Source organism: Stomoxys calcitrans, chromosome 3 (assembly GCF_963082655.1).
Source record: "Stomoxys calcitrans chromosome 3, idStoCalc2.1, whole genome shotgun sequence".
Lineage (NCBI taxonomy): Eukaryota > Metazoa > Arthropoda > Insecta > Diptera > Muscidae > Stomoxys > Stomoxys calcitrans.
The window spans coordinates 72,647,403-72,655,836 of record NC_081554.1 but is presented as its reverse complement, the minus strand read 5'-3'; the positions used below and the strand labels follow the sequence as shown (position 1 = coordinate 72,655,836).

Here is an 8,434-nt window from a genome sequence, read left to right as displayed (position 1 = left end):
CGACCCATTGATCTTTCCATTAAACTGCTGGCTGTCATTGTTTATACTATAGTGGTTAGGTTAATTTTTGGGTTGCCCAAAAAGTAATTGCGGATTTTTCATATAGTCGGCGTTGACAAATTTTTTCACAGCTTGTGTCTCTGTAATTGCATTCTTTCTTCTGTCAGTTATCAGCTGTTACTTTTAGCTTGCTTTAGAAAAAAAGTGTAAAAAAAGTATATTTGATTAAAGTTCATTCTAAGTTTTATTACAAATGCATTTACTTTCTTTTAAAAAATCCACAATTACTTTTTGGGCAACCCAATAGTTGGCTTTCAACACGACACAGTCTTGTACTAGATAGTGAAAAGGTGACCCTCCTGAAAGACTCCCAGATGACTAAGAAACAAGTTAAAGCGTGCTAAGTTGGGCAGTGCCGAATATTATATACCCTCCACCATGAATCGAATTTTTCGAGTTCTTTTCCTGGTATCTCTTTTTAGGCCAACAAAGGATTAAAGAATAGAATTGCTATACTACTGGAGCTATATCAAGTTATGGTCCGATTCGAACCATAATCGACTTGAATGTTGGAGACCATAGTAGTAGACATTGTGTAAAATTTCAGGCAATACGAATAAGAATTGACTCCTTTAAGAGCTCAAGGAGTGAAAAGGGAGATCGGCTTATATAGAGGCTGTATCAGGCTATCGACCGATTCAGACCATATTCGACACGTATGTTAAAGCTATTGTACAAAATTTCATCCCAATCTTGCTTCGGCAGAACATATACTAAAATTGGAACGATACAAAGAAGACTAGCATGGCCCCTGAGCAAGGAAGACACGTAAAATCATGAAAAACAAGTAAAAGCGTGCTAAGTTCGGCCGGGCCGAATCTTATATACCCTCCACCATGGATCGCATCTGTCGAGTTCTTTTCCCGGCATCTATTCTTAGGCAAAACAAGTAAAAAGGCGTTAAGTTCGGCCAGGCCGAACTTTGGATACCCACCACCTCGGATATATATGTGAACCACCTTTCCTCAAAATCCGGTGCAAAATTCATACCTTATGCCCCATAGCAGCTATGTTCCGATTTAGACCAGATACTAATAAATAAAAGTTATTGTTCAATTGTATATAACAAAATATTGGTCTTTTTAGTAGTTATATCTAAAAATAAACCGATCTGAACTGTATACCACACGGATGTCGAAAAGCATAACATAAGTCAGTGTGTCAAATCTCAATCGCAATCGGATTAAAAATGCGCATTTTATAGGGGCCAAGACTTTAAATCGAGAGATCGGTTTATATGGCAGCTATATGCATATCTTGATCGATCTAGACCAACTTGAAGAAATATGTGGAGGGGCTTAACCTAACTCTTTGTCCCAAATTTCGGCAACATCGGACAATAAATGCGCTTTTTATGGCCCCAAAACCTAAAACCGAGGGATCGGTCTATATGGCAGCTATATCCAAATCTGGACCGATCTGAGCCAAATTGGCGGAGGATATTGAAGGGCCTAATACAACTCACTGTCCCAAATTTTCTCAAAATTGGATAATAAATGTGGCTTTTAGGGGCCTAAGACCTTAAATTGGAGAATCGGTCTATATGGCAGCTATATCCAAATCTGGACCGATCTGAGATGTACATATTGATGGACGATGTCGAATACAACTCACTGTCCCAAATTTCAGCAAAATCGGATAATAAATGTAGCTTTTATGGGTCTATGACCCTAAATCGGAGGATCGGTCTATATGGCAGCTATATCCAAATCTGAACCGATCTGAGCCGTTTTGACGGAGGACGTCGAAGGGCCTAAGAAAACTCACTGTCCCAAATTTCACCAAAATCGGGTAATAAATGTAGCTTTTATGGGCCTATGACCCTAAATCGTAGGATCGGTCTATATGGCAGCTATAACCAAATGTAAACCGATCTGGGCCATATTGACGGACGATGTCGAAGGGCCTAACACAACTCACTGTCCCAAATTTCAGCAAAATCGGATAATAAATGTGGCTTTTATGGGCTTAAGACCCCAAATCGGAGGATCGGTCTATATGGCAGCTATATCAAAATCTAAACCGATCTGAGCCATATTGACGGAAGATGTTGAAGGGCCTAAGACAACTCACTGACTTAAATTTCAGCAAAATCGGATAATAAATGTGGCTTTTATGGGCCTAAGACCCTAAATCGGAGGATCGGTCTATATGGCAGCTATATCCAAATCTGAACCGATCTGAGCCGTTTTGACGGAGGACGTCGAAGGGCCTAAGACAACTCACTGTCCCAAATTTTCTCATAATCGGATAATAAATGTGGCTTTTATGGGCCTAAGACCCTAAATTAGAGAATCGGTCTGTATGGCAGCTATATCCAAATCTGGACCGATCTGAGCCATATTGACGGACGATGTCGAAGGGCCTAACACAACTCACTGTCCCAAATTTCAGCAAAATCAGATAATAAATGTGGCTTTTATGGGCTTAAGACCCCAAATCGGAGGATCGGTCTATATGGCAGCTATATCAAAATCTAAACCGATCTGAGCCATATTGACGGAAGATGTTGAAGGGCCTAAGACAACTCACTGACTTAAATTTCAGCAAAATCGGATAATAAATGTGGCTTTTATGGGCCTAAGACCCTAAATTGGAGGATCGGTCTATAAGGCAGCTATATCCAAATCTGGACCGATCTGGGCCAAATTGACGCAGGATATTGAAGGGCCTAACACAACTCACTGTCCCAAATTTCAGCAAAATCGGATAATAAATGTGGCTTTTATTGGCCTAAGACCCTAAATCGGTGGATCGGTCTATATGGGGGCTATATCAAGATATAGTCCGATATAGCCCATCTTCGAACTTAACCTGCTTATGGATAAAAAAAGAACCTGTGCAAAATTTCAGCTCAATATCTCTATTTTTGAAGACTGTAGCGTGATTTCAACAGACAGACGGACAGACGGACGGACATGGCTAGATCGTCTTAGATTTTTACGCTGATCAAGAATATATATACTTTATAGGGTCGGAAATGGATATTTCGATGTGTTGCAAACGGAATGACAAAATGAATATACCCCCATCCGTCGGTGGTGGGTATAAAAAGGATATGAGAAAAGATTTCCTCTGTTATTAGAGCGATATCAAGATATGGTATTTTGGTCCAACAATTAAATTTCATGTTGGAGAACTGTGTAAAATGTCAGCCAATTCGAATAAGAATTGCACCCTTTGGGGGCTCAAGAAAATAGAGAGATCGATTTATATGGGAGCTGTATTGGGCTATAGACCGATTCAGATCATAATAAATACGTATGTTGTTGCTCATGAGAGGATCCGTAGTACAAAATTTCAGGCAAATCGGATAATAATTGCGACCTCTAGAGGCTCAAGAAATCAAGATCCCAGATCGGTTTATATGGCAGGTATATCAGGTTATGAACCGATTTGAACCTTATTTGACACAATTGTTGAAAGTAAGAATAATATACTTCATGAAAAATTTCTGCAAATTCGGATACGAATTGCGCCCTCTAGAAGCTCAAGAAGTCAAGTCCCCAGATCTGTTTATATGACAGCTACATCAGGTTATTTACCGATTTCAACCACACTTGGCACAGTTGTTGGATATCATAACAAAACACTTCGTGCAAAAATGCATTCAAATCGGATAAGAATTGCGCCCTCTAGAGGCTCAAGAAGTCAAGACCCAAGATCGGTTTATATGGCAGCTATATCAGGTTATGGACCGATTTGAACAATACTTAGCACAGTTGTTGGATATAATAACAAAACACGTCGTGCAAAATTTCATTCCAATCGGATAAGAATTGCGCCCTCTAGAGGCTCAAGAAGTCAAGACCCAAGATCGGTTTATATGGCAGCTATATCAGGTTATGAACCGATTTGAACCATACATGGCACAGTTGTTGGATATCATAACGAAACACGTCGTGCAAAATTTTATTCCAATCGAATAAGAACTGCGCACTCTAGAGGCTCAAGAAGTCAAGACCCGAGATCGGTTTATATGGCAGCTATAACAGGTTATGGGCCGATTTGAACCATACTTGGCACAGTTGTTGGGTATCAAAACAAAACACGTCGTGCAAAATTTCATTCTAATCGGATAAGAATTGCGCCCTCTAGAGGCTCAAGAAATCAAGACCCAAGATCGGTTTATATGGCAGCTATATCAAAACATGGACCGATATGGCCCATTTACAATACCAACCGACCTACACTAATAGGAAGTATTTGTGCAAAATTTCAAGCGGCTAGCTTTACTCCTTCGGAAGTTAGCGTGCTTTCGACAGACAGACGGACGGACATGGCTAGATCGACATAGAATGTCGCGACGATCAAGAATATATATACTTTATGGGGTCTCAGACGAATATTTCGAGTAGTTACAAACAGAATGACGAAATTAGTATACCCCCCATCTAATGGTGGAGGGTATAAAAATCGGATAGGAGTTGCGCCTTTTAAAGGCTTAATAACTAAAGATCCAAAGATCGGGTTATGTGACAGCTATATAAGGTTATGAACCACTTTAAACCATACTCAGCACAATTGTTGGAAATCATATCGAAACACGTCAAATTTCAGCCCAATCGGATAACAATTGCGCCCTCTATAGGCTTAAGAAATCAAGACCCCAGATCGGTTTATATGGCAACTTAATCAGGTTATCAACCGATTCGAACCATACTTAGCACAGTTATTGGAAGTCATATCGAAACATGTTATGCAAAATTTCACCCAAATCGGATAAGAATTGCGCCATCTAGAGGCTCGAGAAGTCAAGACCCCAGATCGGTTTATATCGCAGCTATATTATGTAATGGACCGATTAGAACCATACTAAGCACAGTAGTTGAAAGTCATATCGAAACACGTTATACAAAATTTCAGCCCAATCGAATAGGAATTGCGCCCTCAATTGGCTCAAGAAGTCAAGATCGGTTTATATCAAAACATGGACCGATTTGACCTATTTACAATCCCAACCGATCTACACTAATAAGAGGTATTTGTGCAAAATTTCAAGCGGCTTTCTTTACTAGTTTGAAAGTTAATGTGCTTTCGACAACTAGACGGACGGACATGGCTAAATCGACTTAAAATGTCATGACGATCAAAGATTATATATTTGAAGGGGTCTTGGACGAATATTTCGAGGAGTTACAAACAGAATGACGAACTTAGTATACCCCCATCCTTTGGTGGAGGGTATAAAAATTTGACAGACGATTATATTTACTGATGAGAAGGTTAGCTTAGGTTGAAAAGAGGATGCGAATATTAATTTGTCCCATGCCACTATTCACACCTAAGTAAGAAATCGGCTCGTTGTGCTCTCTAAATACTCAAAAATAACCTCGAAATAGAAAGTTAGGAATACCGTGATGTTTACAAAAACCTTAATTGTTTTCCATACGACGTCCCTAAGTGGATACATGTCCGGTATTGTATCCCCACCAAAATACTGATGTCTACTAGACGCGAAAGCAGGGCAATGACTTAGGAAATGCTCCGACGTCTCTTCATCTTCACCACGTGGCCTACACATGATATCAATTGCAGCAACTATTTTGCATAAGTGACCTCGTAGTCCTATGTGTCCCGTTATAATACCGAAAGCTATACTGACCTCCTTCTTACTTCCTTTCAGTAATAGCCTCGTCTTCTCACAATCTCGGTCTCCCCATAGGATTTTCGTCGTCCTACAGGCTGTTCCGTTCGTAACCCACGCTCTTAACTCGGACTGCGTCGACCCGAAAATCTTCGGGTTAACCATGTTTGTGGACGGCAGTCCTCTGGCCTGCATTACCAAATCGTCTGCTTTTTCATTCTCCCTTACTTCGTTATGACCCGGCACCAAAACGATGCGGATTGTGCCATCCTCATATAAGGAGTTAATCTCCTTCTTACACTCCAAGACTGATCGTGACCTAACCGTCTTCGTTGTTGTTGCCCTACTGGCCTGTTAAATGTCCGTTAAGATGTCTACACTGGACGTCCTCGCGTGAAAACAAAACCACCTCAGGCATTCCGTGATCGCCCGGATCTCTGCCTGTTGGACCGTATTATGGTCAGGCAGTTGAAAATAGAACTCAGTCCCTGGGTTCTCAATGTAGCCCCGGCCCACTCTGTTCTCTAGCTTTGATCCATCAGTATAGCATGATCGCCCAGTTTGCAAAACCAGTGTTCCGTCAATCCAAGACTTTGCCTCTGGCAGCAGTCACTCGCACTCGACCACAAGTGTCATCTCAGGTATCCGATCGAAAACTTCTCCTAATCCATTCTATTTTCCTATCGCCGCCTCGAGTATACCACGACGGTATGACCTGCTCCTCTCTATCCATTCTCCCATCGCCTTAAATTTCAAAGCCGCACACTTAATCTGTGCGTCAAGGGGACGGTTATCTCGAATATTCCCAGGTGCTCTAGTTGCAGTGGTCCTTATCGTTCCGTCTAAGCCAAGACAACGTGTTCCCTGGACATGTTGAATTATCCTTATGTTGCACTTTTTCTTCATGCTCCTGTAGAGCCAGTAAATTATTCTCGGATACCAGCCAAGTTTCGAACCTACGTTCTGTCTACAAAGTGGCCAACATCTGTGAGCCTTCTCGGCACGCTCCTGAATGTGACACTTCCAATTCAGTTTCTTGTGCAAGATCACTCCTAAGTATTTGGACTTGTAAGATATTGAAATCTTTCTATTAGGGAAAACGTGGTGTTTCAAATTTGTCCACCTTCGTCATTCTCATGAACAGGCAGATATCAGTCTTCTCTGGGTTAACATTGAGACCACTGGGTCTAGCCCAGTCATATGGCATCTGCAAAACCTTTTCGACCCTTCTGCTAAGCTGATGCGGATCCTTACCTCTTGAATGTATAATAGTAGACGGGTTCAAATACCTCCTTAGTCAGCATCCGTTATATGTCATTTTTGGGGACCACCACCATAGGAGTGGCGATAAAATGGATCTCCAGGGTCCAAATACTATTACAAGGGATCTCATTGCTTCAAATTTTTGTCAAAAGGGCGTAAGTTTTGATATTGACTATAACTGGGACAGGTATTAAGGAAGCTTTTACAAATTTCGGAGGACGGAGGCCACAGTGGCGCAGAGGTTAGCCTGGCTTAAAATCCCGGCATGAGCATCAATAAAATTTTCAGCAGTGGTTATCCCCTTAATAATGCCGGCTACATTTGTAAGGTATCCTGTCATGTTAAAACTTCTCTAACATCAGGTGTCGCTATGCAGCACGTCGTTCGCACTTGGCTTAAAAAAAGGAGGCCCCTTATCATTGAGCTTAAACTTTAATCAGACTGTACTCATTGATATGAGAGAAGTATCCCCTGTTCCTTAATGGGAAATTTAGTATTAGTATATATTTCGTAGGTAGGGAATGCGGCTTTTGTGCGTTCTCTGCCTTCAATCGGAAAACAAGGCTATGTTGCAGCTGCATACAAATATGGTCAGATCTGGTCTATACTTAAATCTTGAGGATCCATGCTCACTGTAACAGCAAAAAGGGCTAGTAAAGCACATTTATGAGCTCAAACACTTAAATCGCTTTGTCCAAACTCGGCACGGATGTTGATTGAAATCGGGGCAAGAATACGACTTTATGAACCAAGATTTCTTATCGGGAGATCGGTATAAAGGGTGCAAACAGAATGGCAAAATGCCAATACTTCGGTTTGATTTTTAGAACATTTGGTAGGTTTTGGTCGGGTTTGGTAGGTTTTTTTTTAATTTTGTAGGTCTAAGGATTGAATCAACGTGTCGGTTCGCACACTGTTAAAAACCCCCTCGATGTCAATGCATATCACTAAAGTGTACGTCTTGTCATCGAAGAATTCTTCAATTTTATGCACAACCTTGTGCAGGACAGCCTTCACCGACCTTCCCTTGACATAGGCATGCCCTTTGTATTTGAGCATTTCGCTTCATGTCCTACTCTTTATCATGGTGTTCACAATACGTTCCATGGTTTTGAGTATAGTCTGCTTCCTTCTGTAGTAACGCCAGAAATATTCCATCAGACCCGTTTGACTTAAATGGTTTGAAGCTCCTCAAGGCTTCCTTGACAATAAATTCCGTTATGATAAGCCTTCGATTCCGATGTCTCTGTGAGTCCCATCGTATCTTAAGGAAAATGGGTTTTCATAAAAAGCCTCAAAATGTCTTCCGTTATCTTTGCTTTCACTCCCATGTCTTTTACTAACGTTTCCGTTTGGACATGGGTTTTTGAGAGAGAATTTTTCATCTTGGCGTCGCCATGTACGCTATCGGCCAGTTCGCATCAACAGTCTTCGAAAGACCCCCTTTTGGTTGCGTGCTTGTATTATGGATCGTGGGTTACTGTGGCATCACGATGTAACTAAAATTGTCAAAGTGAGTCTGTA

The 8,434-nt window shown here is 41.2% G+C and overlaps 1 non-coding gene across 1 annotated transcript; it reads left to right on the top strand.

Moving 5' to 3' along the window:
- Window positions 1-751: 751 nt before the first annotated feature.
- LOC131996460 (U6 spliceosomal RNA) lies at window positions 752-856 on the top strand. Its single transcript, XR_009397881.1, has one exon. It is a non-coding gene; the product is annotated as a U6 spliceosomal RNA (small nuclear RNA).
- The last annotated feature ends 7,578 nt before the right edge of the window (window positions 857-8,434 follow it).